At 43.1% G+C, this 24,099-nt stretch overlaps 1 protein-coding gene across 1 annotated transcript in view; it reads right to left on the reverse strand.

Annotated features, from left to right (window-relative positions):
* The window catches only part of LOC147708779 (uncharacterized), a 566,421-nt gene that overhangs the window by 520,124 nt on the left and 22,198 nt on the right, over positions 1–24,099 (reverse strand). The window lies entirely within an intron of this gene.

Below are 24,099 nucleotides of genomic sequence, written 5' to 3' on the forward strand. Positions count from 1 at the left end.
AAATGGAAATTACAGAAGCCTCTGAATTAAAATGTTCCTTTTGTTCCCTCACGCCAGATTTGAAGCTTTAAGAACGTCCATCTAATGACAACTTGTTGTTACATCTTGCATGATATCACTATGTCACAGGTAATAGAATATGGCATTATTCTAATCTGAGACATGCAAAAAAGACATAACCACACACATTAGGCTAACTAGAACCACCCTGCAAGAACAGAATAACAGAACGTTGAGCATCATACTAAATGAGTGTATTTAATTGTGCAAGGGAGACCCAAAGAATGGAATGGGGGACATACGTAATTGAATAGAATGGAATGTAAGACATATTGAAGTACAAAATACACAAAGCAGCTCCAGGCTAAGAACATTAACTGACCACCACATTTAGCGGCTAGAGGCACGTCAATCATCTCTCTATTTCTCTACAACTGTCCCACATTTTTAACATCTAAGTTTTATATCACATCAAAACCCCAACAATGAAATAACTATCCCACATAGAATTATCCACAGACCAGCAACACCTGAAAGAACACCACTCCTTTTTACTGACATTACAAAGTCATTAACAAGTACTGACCAGATAGACATATCAAGGTTCAAGTTTATTTTATTTGTTTGATTAATTAAAATCTTACAAAAATGCTTAAAATATCACCAAGTATAAAATAATTTAAAAACACTATATACACGATTTTTCTCATATTGCATATTTATTAAAGTTCAAGACTTATATTTTTGGATACATTGACTTGATAGTTCAAGAATTAATCTTCAAGTTTTTTACCAACAACACATACATTTTTTACAAATGTAGAATTCATAAATATATCTTTAGAGTTTAGGCATGCCATCAATGCTTGTACATGTCCTTACTCCAGGAGCATTGAATAGTCTCTTAAGAGTGATTTTCCTTTCAATTTCTAATTCAGGACAAAGACACAATAAATGTATATTATTCTCTTGTCCACATTTACATAACCTACATATAGTGTTTTCTTCATTGCTCTTCCATGTGGGTAAATGACATAAACCCAGCAATAAACCAAAACGTGCTCTGATAAAGATTTGTTTATTTTGCTGCGACCATGATGTTTCAAGATATTCTTGGACTTTTTTTTCATAAATCCATTTATAATTAGCCATGCGTGTCTTCTTTTTACAAATATATCTTTATCTTTTATCAGCAACAGTTGATTAGTGAGTTTGTTAATTGTTTTTTTAAAACTTTCTTGGGTAATTGTATTCTCCCAAATTGGTGTTACACCAAATTCTTCCTTTGTTTTATTTAGATAGCACCAGGCTTGCAGTTTTCGATTATCTTTGACTTCTTGCCATAATATCTGGGACATTTGGTTGTAATGATCATTTTTTATTCGGTTCCACACTTTAAGGGCTTGACCTTTTCTTGCATATAGCTGGTTATTTATCCCAAATTCCAACCTCACCTCCGCTTGCAAGTCATTGTCTGGTAGGCGAAATAAGATTTTATACGTTTTAGCAACTGCGTTATCTCCGCATCTTTCCCATTTAATACCTCACAGCCGCGTGTCAGGGTAGGTAGTAATTTTGCTGATATGATCTTTAGTGAAGGACAATAGGACAATGCAGTTATTTTTTTTTGTATAAACCAAAATGCTGCAACCAAACTATTAGCTTTCCTGGTAATATCTTTTTTCTGCGGAAGAAAATTTCCACTGTCATTAAAGATGACTCCAAGATACTGGTAGGAATCAACCTGTTCTAATTGAGTATGTTCCAACGTCCATTTGCATTTATTTTAAAATCTTGTATTTTTCGTAACTACCATTACTTTGGTCTTAGTTTCGTTTATTACCATTTCATTTTCTTTTGCGTACATTGATATACGATCGATTAATCTTTGCAACCCCACTTTAGTTTGACTTAAAAGTACCATATCATCTGCATACAACAGATTAGATATTTGCTTTCCAGCTAGCCTCGGCGGATGTGCATTAACTTCGTTCAGTGCGATAGTGAGATCTGGTAGAAATAGAGTTAAAAGCAGTGGACCAAGGAGGCACCCTTGGTTTAATCCTCCAGTCGTATGTGTGTCGTTGGTTAGTGTTCGGCCATCACCCATTCTCACCCTGACCCAATTGTCAGAGTGTAATAATTGTACCAGATAGACATATCAAAATATACAACCGCCAGGAAATGCATATTAAAAACAAACATAAAAAGGAAATAAACACTTAAAACTCTAGAAAGAACGAAGTCATGAATTAATATGGGAATACGTGGCATTGGCTTGCCTCTCCAGTTCACTCATGACCAAACATTTCTCACCTCATAAAATTTAGATCTCTAACCACCAAACATTATCAGGTCTGACATCTATCCAAGCTTGTTCACTTTTAACTACTATAGAGAAAGAATGGAGGCAGCACCAAGCATGAAGTAAACCAGGACCACGTTGTATCAAAAATATATTTTCCTTTATTTTTTCATTTTTAAGACAGCCAACGCGTTTCGCTCCCCAACCTTGGGAGCTTTGTCAGGGCAAAGATATTGGTAGATCTTGAAGCGACGAAATGACGTAGATGAAAAAGTTTAACCAGAGAAGTTATGTTGATGCCGATATCAAGATTCCGATATCAGGATATCCGATATCAGGATAAAGTTGTAGACACACGTCAAGGGCCTTTAGATGAACGACACCACTAACCATGGAGGAAATGTTTCAATTTCAACTGTATCTCCATGTTACCTATTTCAGCAGTGGCCCCATGACGAATTCGATCGAATGGATAGGTCTGCTGGTCATGTGACCCTCAGCTCCCTGTCAGTCAGTAGGTAAGGTTTTTGACAACCCACTCGCGTAACCAATGACCTGAACATGGGTGGTCACAGGGTATGCCTACTGTATCCTACGGATCCTAGTTTGGTGTTGAGGGATGTACCATACGTTTTGTTGGATAAAAAGAGGATTGTTATTATGTGTGTTTGACGTGGTCCTGATCTTAGTGTACAAGGTCTGATCGTTATTATGGTGCTTTAACTTCAGTCCTGTGTTGGTGAGGTGATAATGTATTATTTGTATGGGCAGGAAAGGTGGGGTCTTTTATGTTTGAGTCTGAGAAGCCACTGAGGGTGGAGCTTGGTTTCCTATGCTTGTAAAATCATCAGTCTGGTTGTGTCGATTGATTTGGGGAGATATTAGAATTATTTTGTTACTGTGATATACTGTCCCTGTATGGCTACAATGAAGCTGCTTGGCTTCAAAATACTGAATAGAGAAAGAGTTATGTAACTCTTTTGTGTCCCATCATCATAATTATTTCTGTTTGCAAGCTTGCTATGGGTGTCTGATGATGCAAAATGTAACCACTGCTCGTACAGTGGTGAACCCACATCTTCAGTGTGTTTTTGAACCCTCGAGGTCGGACATGTCTTGCAATAGGACTAGTGATGCTGTGTTATGAAATTTAACTCTGCATGACTTTCTTATGTGTTCTCACACCAGGCCAGACTCTAGGATGGGTATTATGTGCAGTTTGGGTATTTGCACCAGCAACATTGTGAGATGGTGACCGGTACCATTCCTGTGGGATTTTCAAGTAACTAAACGTAAGCTTCTCTGTGTCCCTTCTCATGAAAAAGTAAAATGTCATTCCATCTCTCCTTGTATAGCGCATTGAGAGCTTCTCCAGCCATCTGATCCTAAACAACCTCACTGTCTGTAAAGAGCCAAAGATTACTCCCCTAATTTGCACTAGATTCAGACGTTGAGCTGGTAGGTTGTAAGGCAGGACTTCTCACTTTAGCAGGCATAGAGTTGTTAATATTGAAAAATACAGTGTCGATGTACGTCATGATATATGTACGCATAACATCAAACTTGCATCCCTGTTGCAGAATCCACCCGCTATGACCTCTCCATCAATTCTGAGTCAGAGATACGTGGTCAGACAGGCCCTGCGACCTAGGCCTGAGGCAACTGATTGGCAGATCATGGGTGGGGTGACACATAACCCTTAGAAAAGCACCCAAATGGGAAAACCCAGATCGATCCCACAGATAGGCAGCGACCCCACAATGTTCTTAGAAGATTGGCCCCAATAAAACACTGGAGAGGCACACGTTCCCAAAACCAGCCAGATGCCACTCTAAGTTAGGAATACTAAGCCAAACAGAACACAGCATGCACACTATACGCAGTAATCACGCGCTCCCCATGCGGATCATCTGGACACGTAACCACTGGCTCCACATTGTTTTCCACTCAAGGTTGAGACCCACCTGAGCTTCTTACTAAATGACCAGATTTTTGGCCCGTGACTTGGCACGGATTTTTGTCTCCAGAGGAACGTACAAATTACTTTATGACACTTCCTGTAATGTATAAAAAATACGCCCGAAACCAATGTGCTTAGAGACAGTCTTCAGACCCCAACTTTGTTGCTGCTCTACCGGCCTCTGCATTTAATTAAACCAACTGTTCCTGTTTTTCCAACCACCTCTTGTCTTTTATTTTTTCAGGGATAATTCACATTTGAGCAATAGGGTGTCTGATTTGCTTTTATATCCATGCAAGGTTAGAGGCTATGCCAAACTTCCCTTGAATCTTGTCAAACAATTTATTTTGGACTTGGTTTATCAAAACATATATAGTAAGGTTCCCTACTTCTGCCCTTTTCCTGCAGTATATTTTCTGCCCCCAATTCAGAACCCTCCATTGCCCCAATAGGGTGCTCCATCATGGATTAGCTCATCTATTTCCAATAGTTAGCAGGTTGTTTGCTAGATTGTTGTAGTCAGCATAGAGACGTGAAACCCAATAAACCCTTGAGAGCTTACCGAACTATAAAGTGCTCTCAAAAGATTTTTTTAAATTTAGTTAGAAACGTATTTCAGAACAAATCAACATAAGACAGGCGCAAGATGGTGTATCTAACCATAATAAAACAACTGATGTGGAGTGTGTCAAATCACTGATAAACTATTTGAAGGATGCAGGAAAAAGTCTTTAAACAATAAGGCCCAAATATACAGAGAGTTTGCATCATGTTTCCATTACTTTATTTTAAAGCAGCCTGGCACAAAGTCTTCTGCTAGAATTAAAATACCAATACAAATCCCTATTTGCATTACTTTGTCAATCAAAGTAATACAATGCAGAACAATGTGCTGACTTGTGTTACTTTGCATCGGGGGTGTTCCATGGATTTACTTATTTATATACACCAACTCTCACATACAATGCCTTTTATGCCTTTTATTTTTTACTTTGTTGAAGATGTACAACTAACACATATATTCGCTCACCAACACACAAAAAAATACACTCAGTCACCCAAACAACTGTTTCCACATGCACTCTTAAACCTATACACCTAGTCAATCAACCATTCACACATCTATGCATAGAGTTACACACACCCCATCCAACCACACACAAACTCAGTGTCCCATACAAATACTCACCCAACTAATCAATAACTAATATACACACTCATGTAGTTAGTGACCAACTGATGCAGCATGTTATACAACAACAGACAGTGATGCACACATTCACATTGTTTATTTACTAATCCATGTATCAAATGATATATATATATATATATATATATATATATATATATATATATATATATATATATATATATATAATGCTCCAAGCTTTCCCAAGCTGTGGGCAGCACTCCAATGCCCGCCTGAGACATCAAGCCTTCGTTCGGTACGGACAGCAACATGCCCCTGATACCTAACACCAATTCAGTCAGCTTCTGCCTGACGCGTTTCAAAGAGAAATCTACTTTTTCAAAGGTTACTGCTGGCGGAAATATGTAACGTGCTCCCGGTCTTCCTCCTGAAATACTGCTGTTTGCCACGCCCCCAGATGAGCTTGATTGAATATCATGTGGGGCATTCTGGTTGTGGAAGTCTCGGATCTTTAAGCCCCGTTACCGATGGTAACAATTAAAAAAAAACTGGATGCGCCTCAAGGGTGGTCGCTGTCCAACACAGCCATACGCACACTCACTCACCCATACAGCCCCTTCCAGATGCACTCATAAACCCATATAGCCAGGGAATCGCCCACTCACACATCCATGCAGGTAGTCACACAACACACATACACTCAGGCACCCAAACAGGTGCTCAGACAATCAATCAATAACCCATATATACACTAATGTACCTATTCATCAACCCATGCAGCCACTTACACAGCAACTGATTAGTCACTCACCCAGACATGTATAATCACTCACTTATACAGTCAGTCACACACTGACAGAATCTTCATATATATATATATATATATATATATATATATATATATATATATATATATATATATATATATATATATATATATATTTATATCACATTCTTAAACCTTTTAGAAACACTCACAGTCACTGGATGATGTCATCAGTGATATCATCAGTGATGTCATTTGAGTAATGTAATATGTGACGTCATTAGCAGTGCATTGCGAGGGCGTGAGTTATAGTTAGCTCTACTAACCATAACAGCTGAATTTCTCTGGTTTTGTATGAGTGAAATGTCAGACTAACTAGAACGTCCCTGAAACCTGTGTTTTTTCAGAAAATATCTAAAGTTTTTTAAATGCAAATTTCTAACTATAATGTCCTTGAAACTTGTGGTTTTTTCAGTGGATTTTATATATATATGTATTTAATCTCCTCTCACTCTTTTCAAGGAAGGAATCAGCACTCAGGTTGTAGTTTGGAATTATTTATTCTACAAAGGATGCAATCCACGCATTTCGGATCGTCCGAACCTTGATACGATACAAGACGTAATTGTACCTTCCTTATTTAAATGTACAAATGCGTCCAGTTGCCAACATTAACAAAGGACTACGTATAACTTTAATCCAAAAAGCTGGCTGCCATATTGGCCTGGTCACGATGTGCAAATTCAGGAATTGATACAATAAAGAAAAGAAAAAAAGTGTTAATATTCACACAATGTCATTTCAGCATATCTTGCTCCATGACCGCCATACCTGTGTGTTCGTCAATGTGAGTTATTCATAATAAACATACTTAGGATTGCAAACATCAACATAAATAATGGACTAAACATTACTTTAAATTGAAAGGCTATCGGCAATATTGATCTGGGCACGTTGCGTATTATAATGGTTCTTACACGAAAGAAAAGAAAAAAAGAGGTGTTAATATACACAAGTTCTAACGATTATAGTCCCATTCAATTCACAGCTCATTTGAGATGTCATGAGTGATGTCATGAGTAATGTAACTGACCATGTCATGAATGATGTATTGTCTGAGGTCATTAGCAGTACATTGCGGGGGCGTAAGTTATAGTTAGCTCAGTAACTATAACTGCTGAATTTCACTGGTTGTGTATGAGTGAAATCTGAATCTAATTATGACATCCCTGTAATCTTTGTTTTTTTCAGCAAATTTCTAGGTTTTTTTAACATTAGGTAACATGTATATCACAATGGATGGTGGGGGTTGGATGCAGGGCCAGGCATTGTGCTGCACCCGCCCACGCTTGCTGCTCCTACCACCCCTCCTCCTAGCCATCCATTGTCCAAGTCCATGTCCCTGCTCCCTTATTAAAGCCCTGTGTGGCGGTTGTTCTGCCACTGGCCTTCCCGCCTTCAGTGAACAGTTAGCTTGCTGCCCCATCCACCTCCTCCCTATCCTATGTTGTCTGAATCCATGCACTAGCCTCCTGCCATGCATGGTCTGATGTGCTGCCACTGCCCTCCATTTAGCATGGTGTACCAATCCACTCACCTGCCCTCCATTGCCCAATTCCATGCCCCATCATTGACCTCCTAAATAGCCTCTGTGCTTAGCTTGCTGTGCCTATTCTCCTCCCCCCTGCCCTCTGATGTCTGTGTGCATGCCCCATCCTTTTTGCCAACCTTTTTGCACCATGGACCTGCCCCTCCTATCTACTGTGAGTGTTCTGTTGAGCTGCCACTTCCCTCCCACCTTCCTAGCATTCCCAGATGACTGTAACATATCCCTGCCACGTTCACCCTGCCTGTTCACATTTCATGCCCCTATCCCCTTCCTCCTGTCCTACATGTTCCATTTTACTGCCACACCCTTCTTCCCACCCTGGTCTGTTGGGCTGCAACTGCTCCACCTGCCTGCCCCACGTGGTCTGTTGTGAAACCCCTTCCTCTGAACTCTCTTGTCTGTGCCCAGCTCCTGACTCTCCCTTCTATCCTCCATGGTCCTTTGTGCATGCCCCTGCCCCCTCCTTCTTGCCCATCATGGCCATTGTGCTGCCACTAACCCTCCCGCTTGCCATGCATGGTCTTCGTGCTGCCACAGCCCCTCCCACCTTCAGTTGGTTGTGTAAAGCTAGTTGCTTTCTTTGGACTGTTGTGCTGCACACCCGTCTTGCATGCCCTATCTGGTGTATTGTGCTGCTGCAAAACCTGATGCCTGTCCTGTAAGGTCAGTTTGGTGCACCTCTCCATGTCCCTGCTGTCCTCTGTTATCCGAGTCCATGTCCCTACCCCAATTCCTCCTGCCTTCCATGATCCATTGTACCATACTTGCTAACAATTTGAACTTGGTAAGAGGGAGATTTTGAAAATAAACTGGGGTATTGATTTTCCCCATTGACTTCCATTGAAAAAGAGGAGATTGGAGACAAGAGACAGATCAAATAAAGCCCATTTGGGCTTAAAAACATTGGATGTTTCCTGGCTGAATCGGGTCTGTTGGCAGATATGGTTGTACTACTACTGCCTCTACCTTCTGCCCACAATGGTCTGTTATATTGCCACAGCCTCTCTTGCCTGTCCTGTATTGTTGGTTTGTTGCCCCTGCGCCCCATTCCACTACCCTCGATAGTCTGTTGTGCTGCCACTGCCCTTCCTGCCTGCCAAGTTTGGTCAAATTGTTGCCTCTGCACTCTTCTACCTGCCTTCAATTTTCTGAGTCTGTGCCCCTAGCCTCTGCCCCTCAACAGTATCCTAATGAACAACTAGATTGCTAACATTCAATATTTATGACAAAAGTGTGGCACGCCTGACGTCATCTTGATGTAATCAAAACTGTAATACCTAGAGCATTTCCTTTAGAAATTACATAGATAATAGAGTCTTATTTGCATCAAAATTATGGTTAGTGCTCTAAAAAACTAAAATTAGGACATATCTGAGTTTTCATATAGCGAGAAAGCACTTTTAAATTATTTGTTATCTTTATGTTTTTTATCCAGTTGACCACTTGATTAAATGTTGCACTTAGGGGAGAGGATGTGGTGTTACTTCCAGAGCTGCAGACTTTGCAACTGGGGAACCAGGTTGGAGTTTCTGCTTCAGCTCTACATTCTGTGATTCTGGTCAAATCTCTTAATCTCCCCATGTCTACAACCAAAATGAATTTGTCCATGTGTGATGTAAACAATGCTCAAGTAAAGCACTCCAATACCTGACCAGTCTGCACTATATAAAACTGCAAAAAACACCAAAAATAAAAAGTGTTTTGCACACTTATGTCATTAGGCTACATCGCAGTGATATGTGTGCTACATTTGGTCTCTTTTGTCTCTGGTGGCCATCTTGGGCGATTTATTTGTTATGAAGTTTCCGATTTCTTCATTTACTGCAGTCTCCTCAGTAGGAAATACTTTCAGTTTTTTACTTTGATTCCATCAAGAAGGCATTCAGACGTGTCACACATTTGCATTAATTCAGAATGTTAGCACTCTAGTTGCTCATTAGATCACTGTAGTAATGCTACTGCTCACCAGGAAAGTCTGCTGCTGGTATTGAAAGTGCATGTTTCAGTCTGCATGTCAGAATTATTTTTAATGAAATAGAAGAGGATTTGAGAAGTCACTCAAAATATTCCCTACGTTTTCTTTCTGCAGCACTTATCATAATTTCTATGGCAAAATAAACGCCCTCATTTTGTTCCTTTTTAAATTACCACTTTATTCCAATCAAGATGGCTTCAGGTGTGCAATACGTTTGTCATAAGTAAGACTGTTAGTGCTCTAGTTGCTCTTTAGAACACTCTGGGAAGCTGCAGTAGAACACAAAGGAATCAACTGTCAGTCTCTGCCCTTGTTGGATATACATGTTTTACTGAGAATGTCAGACTTCATTCTCACATGACTGAGAAAGATAATGTGGATTTACAGAAAATATGCTCTCATTTTAACTTCTAGATCACCTTCCAAATCTCTGTGGGAAAAGCATGAGAAAATAGTATTCTCTCAAACATGATTCATGTTATCCCAGCAGAAGGCTTTTTCACATGGTAAAATCACCTTAGAACACACCATAATTCCTAAATTAGTATGGTACCATCAATAAATGATTTATAATGTAACTAAAGTCTTAAAACCTTCTATTCACTGCAATGCTTTTAAATGAGGTGCTATCGTTGTGGAGGGCTAGACGGGCGCCATCTTGAGTCAGGCTCGGACCCGGCTGGACCCGAGTTAGCGGTCCAGCGGAGGGAGGGGCTGTGGTTATAAATAAACATGCACTTCAAGACGCGCAGCGGGCGCGCCGTCTGCGCGCCGAAGGAGCGCCAAAGGAGGGCCCGTCTGTGCCCGTCCGTGCCTCGGACGGGCCCAGGGCCAACCTCCCTACCAACACTCCTAGGCGTCCTTATAACAATTCCATGCGGTATTCACGCGGATACCTCATGACGCTAAAACCCAGTCCCTGCCTATGCAATACCTCTTGGGAAGTGGCAAACAGTGCATCTCGAGTCTGCCAGGTGTGTAACTTTTGCTTTCAGCCTATGCTCAACTATGTGCCCCTTCGACCCTCGGGCTCTTCACTGGTCCAAGCGGGTTTGATCAATGCTAGGTCATTGGTCAAACATGCTGCAGATATCTATGAGCTGCTGAGTGAAAGTCAGCTAGATTTACTTTTTATAACGGAAACCTGGCTTAATGAAACCTGTGCCCCCTCTGTTGAATTGGCCATTCCACGCGGTTTTAAGATTTTTAGATCTGATCGCCCTCTAGGTAGAGGTGGTGGGATTGCGGTTGTTTTTAGAGAGCAGTGGACCTTCTCTTACGACTCCCAACAACAACTGCCTGAAGCCGAGATGCTCCACTTCTCCCTAAATTTCAACGCTCATTCCTCCATTGGTGGTACGCTGGTCTATCGCCCTCCTGGCAACGTGGGTAATTTTGTACAGGCCTTAGAAGAGTTAATAGTCCCTCGGATCTTACGCCATTCCCGGTATCTCCTCCTGGGGGACTTTAATATTCATGTTGACTGTTCGGACCTGCCAGAGGCAGTTCGCCTTGCAGAAGCTCTTTCTATGGCCCAGTTAAGACAATGGGTGGATGCTCCAACCCATCTAGGAGGACATATCTTGGATCTGGTATGCTCAAATTTCGATATTACTATGGCCCAACCTGAGCCAGTAATCTGGTCGGACCATAAGCTTGTCAGATTCTCCTGGCCTCTTTTGACTTCTGTTGCGGTTCAACCCCAAACCGCCCACACACAGAAGATTAATCTGAATATCCTCTCTGAAGGACTTGATGCGTCTCGTCCTTTGCTTCCCCCTGATATTGAGGCTGCTGCCAGCGCATTTAATTCATGGATGGAATGCGCGACTGCTGCATCAACCAATAGCAGTCGGGTTTGCAGGCTTCGTTCTACTCCCTCCAAACCTTGGTTTTCCCATGCCCTCCGCGACCTCAAATCAGGTTGCAAAAAGCTTGAGAGGGCGTGGAGACAAGCCTATCTTCCCGAGGCAAAAAAAGATCTGCGGGCTGGGCAAAAAAAGTATTATGCAGCCATTAGATCTGCCAAGCGTAGCTATTTTACAGGACGTATTAATAAAGCGAACAACAACAGTAAGGAAATCTTTACGATTGTAAAAAGTTTTACATCCCCCTGTGCGTCTCAACCTATGTTACCTGCATCAAAGGAATGGTGTGAAGAACTATCTGAGTTCTTCATTGAAAAAATCGTTAAAATCCAGGAGGACCTGCAAAATGTTTGTAATGGCTCCGCACTACCTTTAACTACTCTGCTTCCCTCAATGCCCCCACGCACTGAGCAGCTGGCTGAATTCACCCTCCAACTAAATTCTGACATCAGCTCTACTATTGCTGCTTTAAAATCAGGATCTCCTTCTGACCCTTGCCCGGCTAGAGTATTTGCGGGCTTAGCGGAAACAGTGGGAAATGAGGTTACCCAGCTTATTAACCTCTCACTCCTTACGGCTACTGTCCCCGCTTGTTGGAAACAAGCAAAATTGCTCCCATTGCTTAAAAAAAATGGTCTAGACCCGGCCACGCCGTCCAATTTTCGGCCTATATCTCTGCTCCCAGCTCTTGCAAAAATCCGTGAAAAGACTGTCTTCAAGCAGCTGGATAAATTTGTCGAATCAACAGAGGCCCTACATCCAGCTCAGTCTGGCTTTAGGGCCGCTTATAGCACCGAGACGGCCTTAGTTGAAATCTCGGAGGCTATTCGGGAGTGCCTTGACGAGGGTGGCAGAGCGGCTCTGATTTTATTAGACCTCTCTGCTGCCTTCGATACGGTGCCTCACTCCCTCCTACTCGCCAGACTAGCTGATATTGGTGTTAACGGCCCTGCACTTGATTGGCTAACTTCATTTTTAGATAACCGCACACAACAAATTTGGCTGCCTCCTTTTGCCTCCACCCCTAAATTACTTTCTACAGGTGTTCCCCAGGGGTCCATCTTAAGTCCTCTACTTTTTAATATTTATCTTACCCCTCTGATTTACCTTGCAGAACAGTTGGGGGCTAAAATTATGGCATACGCCGACGACACACAGCTTTTGTTTACCTGGCCCAGAGACAATTTAGATACGTCAGTGGCCCAACATTGTTTGTCCTCCGTCTTTCAATGGTTAGCACATGCCCAGCTAAAATGCAACGAAAGTAAATCTGAGATCTTGTTGTACGGCTCTTTCCCTGAGGACTTTAATGAGCGTCTTTGGCCTGCCGACCTACCCCCTCCAAAAGCCACATCTGGCCCAGTAAAAAACCTAGGAGTTTGGTTCAGTAAGAACCTTAAGTTTGAGGACCACATTAAGAAACTCACGGGGGTTTGTTTTGCTACCCTAAAAACTCTACGTAGGTTCTTCCCTCTCCTGCCGAAAGAAGCTAAAGAGACCGTTATTCGCGCCTTGATTCTTTCTAGGCTGGATTACTCAAATGGACTGTTTGGCGGATTACCAGCATACTTGATTCACCGCCTCCAGGTCATTCAGAACGCTGCTGCCAGACTCTTGTTCAATGTTCCTAGGCGTTCCAGTGCTCACCCCCTGCTGTGTGCTCTCCACTGGCTTCCAGTTGCCCTCAGGATTCAGTTCAAAATCCTAGTGATGGCCTACCGAGCTATTCATCAAACTGGCCCTATCTACCTGAGGAAAAGGTTCCGTTTGTATGTCCCTAATCGCCCCATGCGATCGGCCAATCTGTGCCAATTGTCCGTTCCCAAATTTAAATACTGCAGACTTGGCGGCCAATCAATTTCGGTAAGAGCAGCAAAATCCTGGAACACTCTTCCCCTTCATCTAAAAACTGCATCGACTCTCAATGTTTTTAAGAAAGGACTAAAAACTCACCTTTTTAATACAATAGTTTAAACTTTCCCTTTTCTTTATGTTCAGTTATTAGCTATTAGTCCTCTCCCAAACTGTTCTGCCTTCAACGCGCCAGGATACTATTTTTTTAGTAATAGAGCGCGATATAAAAGTCTTTAATAATAATAATAATAATAATAATAATCATGTATATTGGTCCCAAGATGGCTGCCAACACTTCTTGGATGAAGTGCTAACAGCATATCAGATCTCACGATGAGATGTGTAGTTAGGCTCCGCTCAGATATATATATTATTTTTTCCATTATTATTTTAAAAACGACTGAACGGATTTACACCACTTAACGAAAAGGTCTCCTTCTGACCCAAGGGCTACCATTTTGCCAAATTTGGTGTAATTCCGTTCAGCAGTTCGGGCTGTAGCTGTGTCTAAAGTTTCCTTTGGAAAATTGCATGGGGAAAACACGTCTTGGGACCCACCTTTTTTCTCAGCCCCTGCTTACCGAATCACCCAGAAACTTTCAAGATAGGAGCGGACCGGAGCGCCCCACAAGTTTTAAAAATTTCACGAAGATTCGTCATCCAGGGCCAAAGTTATTGGGAATAGAATGTTGCGATTTTCCTATGGATAATAGGTCCTAACTACAACTACCTACTGGCGACCGCCAGTAGGATATATATATATATATATATATATATATATATATATATATATATATATATATATATATATATATATATATAACTCACGGGGTGCTTGAAGAACTTTTATTTTCAAGCGGGCAACAGATGCGTTTCAGCAGTCAGCCTTCCTCGGTGTTAGCATCACATCGGAAGATGACATGTTTAAATTCATTGATCAGTGTGTCTCACAATAAAGAAGGGACCAGCGCCGTAGCGCGAATACGGGCGCCATTTTGTAAGTATAAGCATATTTACTTTGTTTGCCCGTTTCTGTGTTAGTTATGTATACTTTATAGTACATTTTGCTGCATTGATTTTTAAATACATCCTATCAATTACATTCCATGATCAATTTCATCATTTGGAAAATAAAAGCAGTGTACAATGTACTCCATTTATCTTGCCGTGGATCGGCAATGGTCCCTTCAATTATCAACATCCTGTGAAACCACATTCAAAACGCTATTCAATGAGTTACAGCTAGACATTATCTTAACTTATCGTTATTTGTTAACGGGGCATATTTAACTTAGAGGATATAAGTACAAAACTCTAGAAAGCGCATATAATAAGGTAAAGAATAAGGTAAAGAACATTCCAAGAAAACAGCTGCTGGAACAAAAGAATAAAAGCAAAAAGGATGTTGAAAGAGAAGGAAAGTTCAGAATGGTGACGACCTAGTCGGCAGAGGCAAACTTTTTGAAACATATGCTAAAGAAAAACTGGCATATTTTAAAAACTGATAGTGTCATCTGTGAAGATCTTCCGCCTTATCTGTTGGTAACTTTCAAGAAGGCAAGATCGATAGGGGACATTTTAGTCAAAAGTCACTTAGACCCTGTACCCAAGCAGGTCAGTACCCTAAGAGAAATGAAAGGGTTCTTTCCTTGCAGTAAATGCAAGGCATGTTCTAAAAGTAAAAGAGTATTGACATACAACATACCAGAAATAGGCATAAATAGGAAAATAAATAAATTCATTACTTGTAGCACACCCTACGCTGTATATTGTTTATAATGCCCATGCGGGCTGCGGTATATAGGCAACAACATCAACCCTCTAAAAATGAGAATACTCTAACATCTGAGGGCGATAGATAAAAAAGATGCTGCATATCCTGTTGCGCGTCATTTCGCAGAAAAACATTCTAGTGATCGCAACCAAATACAGTTTTTTGGTTTGGATTGTGTTTATTCAAATGTGAGAGGAGGTGACAGAACCCGCAAGGTGCGTAGATTAGAGTCGCGATATATAATAGATCTGCAGACTAAATTTCCGAAGGGACTGAATTGCGGGGAGGAACAGGTCTCACAATTGGGGTATGAATTGTTCTTATGAACTGTGTATAAAATCTGTAGGTTGATTCACAGCACAATGAAATTAAATAAGCCCCGTTAACAAATGGTGCAATAATTGTACAATAATGGTTGAGATAATGTCTAGCTGTAACTCATTGAATAGCGCTTTGAATGTGGTTTCGCAGGATGTTGATAATTGAAGGGACCATTGCCGATCCAAGATAAATGGAGTACATTGTACACTGCTTTTATTTTCCAAATGATGAAATTTGATCATGGAATGAAATTGATAGGATGTATTTAAAAATAAATGCAGCAAAATGTACTATAAAGTATATATAACTAACACAGAAAAGGGCAAACAAAGTAAATATGCTTATACTTGTACACGTTACAAAATGGAGCCCGTGTTCGCGTTACGGCGCTAGTCCCTTCTTTATTGTGAGACACACTGTTCAATGAATGTAAACATGTCGTCTTCCGGTGTGATGTTAACACCGAGGAAGGCTGACTGCTGAAACGCGTCTGTTGGCCGCTTGATAATAAAAGTTCTTCAAGCGCCCCGTGAGTGCAGACTTTTCTTTACAAAAATTGAAAAGTGGAGCGAGAATTTAATGCGGATTTCACAGCCGCATATCTGTACCCGCTCGAGAGTGCTTCCAAACAAAAGTGGAGTGGGAGCGTGAATATATATATATTTATAGCACCCAGTCGAGAGTGAAGGGAGTAATGGCGAACACCATATATATATATATATATATATATATATATATATATATATATATATATATATATATATATATATATATATATATATATACATATATATGAAGAAAGCAGTCCTTGTTCCGTCAATGGGTGGCGGAACCTGATAGGTCTGGACCTCCTGAGCCTCACACAGTACAACGAAGTAGAGCCAGGAAACAACTATATATATATATCCAAAGAAGGAAACAATACTATAAAAGATGCTTGGTGGGTAGCTGACCTTGACGGTCTTCCCCCTGGGAGACTTGGGTGGGTGATGCAGTCCTAAGGACTGTGAAGACAGCATCAGTGTTATAGTTAATTTAGCAGGTAACAGGGAAGCTGCTGGGGTGCCAGGGCGTAGCTTTTTTGTATTGTTTGTCAGGTTGGTGCTCGCAGTAGGTTTGAAAAAAATGGAATGAGGGAAAGAGTTTAGTATTTAGGAGGCCATTAGCTTGCTGAGGGAGGCAGGGAGGGATGATCTGCTGGCAACCGGGGCATGGGACCGGGCACACTCCCTTTTATGTTCCCACCCGCTTGCTATATAGATTAGAGCAGTGGGTGGTGCCAGCAGCATTATTATGCTCGCCATTCTGGCCAAAAATGAGTAGGAGAACCTCAGGCATTAGGAGATGTTTAAGAGAGGCTGAGGGTATTCACACAACCTACAAGGGCCAAATCAGTGAAGGTTTAATAGGAGAATAGCGCAAGGGAGGAGGTGGTTTCAGCAGTCCCCTTACCAGCAAACCTTTTAATGCAAAAGTTGCAACCAATGGGGTGTGTGGCTGCATTGTAAGAAGGACTTGGGCTGTGGTGGTGAGATAGATAGCTCCACTACAGTGAGTGCACGAAGCATCAGATGCCTTGAATGCACTGGCATGGGGCGGGGCAGTCGGAGGCATGAACAAAGATACAGGACAGCATAGTCTCTCTCCGGCAACAGGAAGTTCCTGCTCTCCTAGCGGCACTACTGGGCTGAAGTGATTGTGAGGAGGGGGAGGAGGACAGGGGAGTGCTGAAGGACAGAAATTACGCTGGGCTGCAAAGTGAAAAAAACAGCAAAAGGTTAGGCAGGGTGTAGGAAAGTGCCTCTTTTGGACATGGTTAGCCCCCACTTTTTGCCTGGCAAATTATGTTGTTTAGATTGGAATTGTGCAGGGTCCCTGCCAACCAGGTTCCCTGTGCCAGATCTCCTTCCCTAAACTGTACCTTTTGTTTCCACAATTGGCATCCCTTTAGCTAACATATAAGTCCCTAGTAAAAGTTACCCCTGGTACCAAGGGCCTTGTGGTTATAGAGGGTCCCTAAGCGCTTCAGCATGAATTGTGCCAGCCTAAGGGACCCCTCACCAAGCACATGCACACTGCAGCCTGAGTGTGTTGGTGCAGACAAAACTGAAGTGTTGACATGCCCACAGACACTGCATGGGATATAGGTGAGACACCTCTCTAGGAAGACTTAGCCCTAAGGCAGAGTACAATATATATCTTCTGTGACGGCATAGCTGCCTGAGCAGATATGCCCCTGCAATATCCTTGATATTGGAAGTGACCAGGGAAACCATAGTAAATACATGGGGCGGACAGTCAGTCATCATTACGAGTTCCCCAGCTCCATGATGGCTTCACTGAAATATGGGATGTTTGGTACCAAAAATCTCGTCATATTAAACCTGCACTGATTTCCGTGTCAGATTTATCAAAGATTGCTCACAGAGGACCCCGTAGAGGGGTACCTTGAACCCTACTAATCCTTCGTGTGGTCTTTGACTGGCCTAAGCCTCCCCACTACCACAAGACGGTGTTCTGACCTCTTGGGGTGAGTGCCTGTATACTCAGAGTTCGAGAACAATGCCTTTCCTGGGTGGAGGTGTTCACACCTCCCCCTGGTCAGGAAGAGCCATCTGTGGCGTGGAGCTTTAAAGGCCCTGCAGCATTTGTAATGCGGCCCTTGCCTCTGCTTTTAAAGGACGCAGGTCCCCTTTCTGTCCTCACCCCCTTTTTGGCAGGACGACAGGCAGGAAAACATAGAAAGAATAGGAGGTGTGCCTCCCTCTGCCAATGCTACCCTCATGTGCTGAAGTCGATGTGAGGTACACTCTTCAAGATGGTGGGACTTATCCAATCAGGGTTAGGTCTATGTCCTCTTCCCACATGAGGTGGGCATAATAGAAGGCGCAGATACCCCAGGAAAGGGGCCTATTGGCAACTATCATTCCCTTGTAACGCCCCTAAATCTAGTATTTAGGTGGCATCCCCAGACCCTGAACTTCAGCTCCTTGTGACCTAAGAAGAATGGGACACCTAAGAGTCACACCAGCAGAGAAGACTGCAGAGAAATACTGACTTGGCCCCAGTCCTACCGGCCTGTCTTCAGTCCTCGACGATCCTGTGCCAAAAGACAACCTGTCCTGCAGCCCAGGGACCTCCAAAACCATGGGAGAACTGCCTACCTTTGACAAAGGCCAAGCTCTCCCGAGAACAGCGGGCCTATTAAAAAAGCAACCATTTTCAAAGTAAAGACTCTTTGACCTCCAGAACCGCCAAGCCTGCCCCCTATTCCACCTCTGCCCCTGATGCCTCTGGCCCGAGCCCAAGAGCCAAACAGTCCCAGCAAGGTTCCCCAGCGCTCCAGAGCCAAAGTCCACCGTGAGCTGACCTCTCTTGGGCTCCTCAATGTCACCTGCAGCCTCTGCACGGAGACCCCCTCAAACGTGACCTGCTCCAGTAAGCCGTATCCAACACCAAAAGACACCCCTGCACCCGTCCTCCCTGGGCCTTGGTGAGGAGGACCAAAGGTGTCCCTACGTCCCAGAGCATTGCATCTTACCTCTCCAGCTGTTAGTTTCCTCAGACCAACCTCCTGGCCTGAGCCTGCAGCCCTTGTCCGATTCGGCCTTTATCCACAGCTTTTCATTGGGCACCCGGTGCTGTATTGACACCCTGCAACTGGCCATCCCCCTGCCATTGGTCGTGTGGTGCTGGTACTGCTTTGGGCCATGTTTAGTGCTTGCCGCAACCTCCGGACACTGGTTCCCCAAGCCACTGCTACTTACCTGTAAGCAGCCCCTGTCCGATTGCCCCATTTCCCATTGATTTGTATTGGACGCCCAACTTCAAACTTGCACCATACATCCGGCCGCTCCTGTGCCGTGGTGGTGTACTATTGGTGCTGAACTGAACCTAGCTCAATACTGACCTTAAATCCAGAAGACTGTTCTTGTAAGTCAATGTTACCTATAGGTATGTTGAATGTTTTCTCCCTCCCATAGGTAAACATTGCGAAGTCAGAAAATTGCACTGCGTCCACTTTTTACATTGAAAGGTATTTCTATTGCAAAACGCATTCACCTAAGACAAAGCTCTGTGGTTCAGCAAAATAAATATACCCAAGAACTATTTTTATAAAATGGTCTTGGTCATTGAGTCTGTGTCTTATTTTTTGCCACTGTGTGTACAACACATGCTTACACTAACCACGTGATAAGCCTAACTGCTCGCCCACACCACAAACAAAAGAGAGCATTAGCATTATCTATTTTAGCCCCTGGAAAGCCTCTGGGGATCCACCGGACTCTCTGCACACTATACCTAATTTTTTTATAATCTATAGAGAGCTGGCTTCCTACACAGGGTTTTTACAAAGAGAGTGCATGGGAGAGGGCTGGATGAGAGAACAGAGCTGTCTATAAAAGAAAAAGAGAAGGGAGGTACTACATTTGTAAACAGAGAGGGGACTTTCAGTGGGGCACCAGCGAAGGCAGGGGCAAGTGCTGAAAGAACAGGCAGGTGGGAATCAGTACCCAGTGACAAGGATAGTGGGAGTGAGGGTGGAGATAGGCGAAGGAGGCAGAAGCAGCATGTTGGACCTGTACAGCAGTGCAGAGGAGCAAAGCAGCAGTGATGGAGGCTTCAAGCTGGGAGAGTCCAATGTGGCTCAACTGCAACTGTTGGAAGAAACAGCACGTTCCAGGGTGGCTGGCCTGACAGTAATGATGGATGGCTTCGGTGCAAGACAAGAAATATCTGGTCCAGCCTCCTTGTCAAGGTTATCTGAGAGTCTGCCAAAGTTGTTTGTTAGGGGTGTTTGGGATGCGGAAATGCCAGGGCCTATTAGGATGCAGTGGGCCCCAAGGCAAGGAGACCATGTTGGATTATGGGGATGATGAAGAATGGGAGAAGAGTGAGCTTTTAGAGGAACTGGAGGAGAATGAGGTCGAAACACAGAAATGGCTTTGCTAGTCGGAGGACTTGAAGGAACAGGAGAATTTTGTAATAAGAGACATGGAAGCAGGGGTTGGTATTTTACAGGGCGAAAGACAACAATGCCTAAGAAATTGGTTAAAGTACTGGAGACTAGGTTGCTAGCAGGACAGCTGCCTTTGGTGAGGCCCCAAACAATAAGGCCAGGTAAGAATAACAAAGTGAATGCAAAATCTGAGTTGGTTTCAAAAGGTGTGGGTGACTCGATAGGGTGTAAGTTATTCAAATATCGATCTGTGGTGGACCATGGCGTGGACACAGAGGGGATATGTATTAAGGAGGAGGAAGTTGAGGGTGCCGAGCAGGATGAGGAGGACATGGAAGGGAGGAAAAAGAGAAGGACAAAAAAAGAGAGTAAGGTGGTTAAACATAAAAAGCTGCCCTTCATGGGGATTATGTAGCCTCTTAGCACCTACTTGAATGTAGTGATGACAAAGGATAAGATCTGTGGAAGAGTGATTATTTGAAAGTAGTTAAATTTCAGCACAGTGAGGTGAGGGCCCAAGAAAACTCAAAGGAGAAATAATACGAACTGGCTAGGAGGTCAAAGCTGCCAATAACTATTCAAAATTGGACAGTGGTATTTTTAATCTATGCTAGTGTATACTGCGAGAAATACCCAGATAGATGTGTGGCCCTAAAGCTATAGAGCTAATACAGAATACACAAATCATGTTTGGGGATATGCTTGAGTGAGAAACGATGAGGAGTTTCGGGCAGGTTGTCTAAAGATGAAGATGAATGAAGGAAATGTGGGGCGCTGGACAAAGACATTTGGTTTCAGTGGATGGCACTCACAAGGCTAGCACCCACAGTGTAAATGGCAGCTAGTCTTCTGCAAGGAAGAGCTTGCCGGGCTTTTAACAAAGGATGTATTGGTGGAAATACTGTAAATTCAGGCATGAGTATATGAAGTGCGGTGCAAAATGCCCACTTACACAGTATAGAAGAAATGTGCGGGGAAGACAATGGGCCCAGAGTGGGGTCTGGCAGCAACATTCCTGGAAAGGAAGCAGGGGAGGTGGAGGACTAATGCAAAAGGCCTGATTGTCAATTAAATTGTTCACTTTCAGTATTGGTTACAGTTTTAAACAAATAGAACGGATGTTCATTTATTGCAAACACACATTGAAGTTGATTTTTGTTTGGGTTATGTGGTTCCAAGAGGCAAGAGATGGTCAGAAAGTCTGCAGTCATCCAAAGAGCATTCGGAGCTAGTGAGGCCTAGGTTGGCAAAAGAAGTCCAAAATGGCACGATAGCAGGACTGTTTAAGGAATGGCCTTTAGATAGGCTGATAGTGTCAATGATAGGTGTGGTACTCAAGAAGAAGAAGGAAGAATTTCACCTGGTCTACCATTTTTCATTGCCAGAGGTCCAAATCAGTGAATTCTTTCATTTCTGAGAATTTTTTATCAATGACTTAAGCCTCTGTGGATGTGACATTCGAGCTGGTCAAACCTGTTGGTGCAGGTGCGAAGATGGATAAGAGTGAAATCAAGTAAGAACTTTCGTTGCTGTTGGTTCACCCGGAGGATTTTGAGCTGCTCAGTATGTAAGATGAGGACCAGTCATTTGTTGACGAAGCATTACCAACAGGTTGATCAGTTCCTTGCACTTTGTTCGAGAAGTTTCGCTCTTCCTTACAGTGGTTGTTTATTTTTGCGAATGATGTTACACCAATAATTCACGATCTGGATGATTTTCTACTCTGTGTGTGCATTGACCTGAGCGGGCTGCCAGTGGATGTTGGCTACATTTAAATAGCTGATAGCAGATTTTAGTGTAGACTTGGCTAAAGAAAACGTAATAGGAACAGGAACAGAATTATCCTTTTTGGGGAAAAAGATTGCCTCGATGAGAACGTAGACAAGATTGCCAAAAGCAAAGAAAAGAGTAATGGTGCATCTCCTGAAGGACACGTTGTCAGAGAACAAGGTCAAAGTGAGGAAGGTGCATGTACATTTGAGGCATACTCATTTTCCTTGTAGGGTGGTAGGGGAGGCTGTACCTTCTGCAGGAGGCTTGGCTTGTCTCTGTCCAATTTATCCCTGCCACTTCCCAGAGTGAGGCTTTCAGCAGATGTACAGGCTAACTTGAAAATGGGGCAGATGTCTTGAAGAATTTAAATGGAATTTCCTGGTGTAGATTGGGAGAGGAGGCAGAGTGGAATGTTCAGATTTTTAGGTCTCGCCTCTCAATGCGCAAGCGCATTGAAGAGGCGAGACTATAGCGTCTTAAACAGACTTTACCTTACTGGGCGATTTGGTGCTGTGCCCGTGGCTTTTAGGTCAATGCGCAAGCGCATTGACCTAAAATTCGCGAGCACATCACCAAATCGCCGTCTGTTCCCTCAGCCGCCCTCCTCCCACACCTTTGAAGTGAAGCTTAGCTTCACTTCAAAGGCCCCTGCTGCTTTCACACCCTCTCCCCGCTCCGCCCCCTCCCCTGCCCGCCGTATCGCATTTCTCCTCCCCGCTCCTCACAGCAATGCCCTCAAGTGTCCGGGAGCCTGAGTCTTCAAATAGTATGCGCTTCCAGCAGGCTGTTGTTGATTTGAATCTCTGTTGCGAATGTTCTCTCTCCAGGAGTGGTTTTCTATTTCTTAACGCTTCATTAGCACATTTTACAAAGTCATTGCTAGCCTTTTTAATTCATGATCCGTAGCGTGACATCCTGAGAAGCGGTTCTCCATCTCAGTTCCCAGGTAGTTATCCTCGTTCTCAATAAATCTACTTACATTCTGAAGTTTTCTAGTGTAGGATTCGGTCGTCTTTCAGGCCCTATAGTTAATATTTTAGGTCCTCCTTAAGCTCTCTCCTCAATGTGGCCAAGCTATCCAGAAAATCTGCTTTCATGAGTGACATATTTTCCAAGGATTTTCCTTGATGAGGCTGGATCTCCAATGAGCTGTGGGTAGATAGAGTAGCAGGAAAGCTCAGCAGGCTTTTCTGGGCGGTCCGCTTTGCGGAACATTTGTTTAACTGGTAATCTTTACTCTGGGAACATATGGTGGGAAGTGCACAATTAAGTGACCACACCAGATGAGCTTGGACCTTGTATTTTAGCTTTTCTTATTTCAGTGAAAGAAAATCTTCCCCCTTTTTTCCCTCCCCTATGTTGTGGGCTTCTGTCTGGTAAGTTGGTACATATCCTACAGGGCACACTCAGCCATATGGATCGTCCCCCTGTCTACCTTCAGCATTACTCTCCTGATAAGCACTGCGTCTGTCATCGTCTTCTTTTAAAGCAAAGGGGCTATTGTTGGGAGACGTCTGCAGACTGTGTCCAGGAAACGGCCTTTTCCCAAAATACACCGAATAGCGGGCTTCATTTGGACAAACGGGATGGATATTTGCGAAGAGTGTACACATATTTATTTTACACTCCACGGGAACACTTGTTCTAGTGTGTACCGTGTGCACAGCAAGCCGTTACCTGCGCACACACGCCCACGGACACGCACACAATGGTGCAAACCCGCGCGCACAGACACATACAGAGAAACACACTCGCACGCATATAGACACACACACTACACACAA

The sequence above is a fragment of the Lissotriton vulgaris genome, chromosome 6 (assembly GCF_964263255.1).
Source record: "Lissotriton vulgaris chromosome 6, aLisVul1.2, whole genome shotgun sequence".
In the NCBI taxonomy this organism is placed as follows: domain Eukaryota; kingdom Metazoa; phylum Chordata; class Amphibia; order Caudata; family Salamandridae; genus Lissotriton; species Lissotriton vulgaris.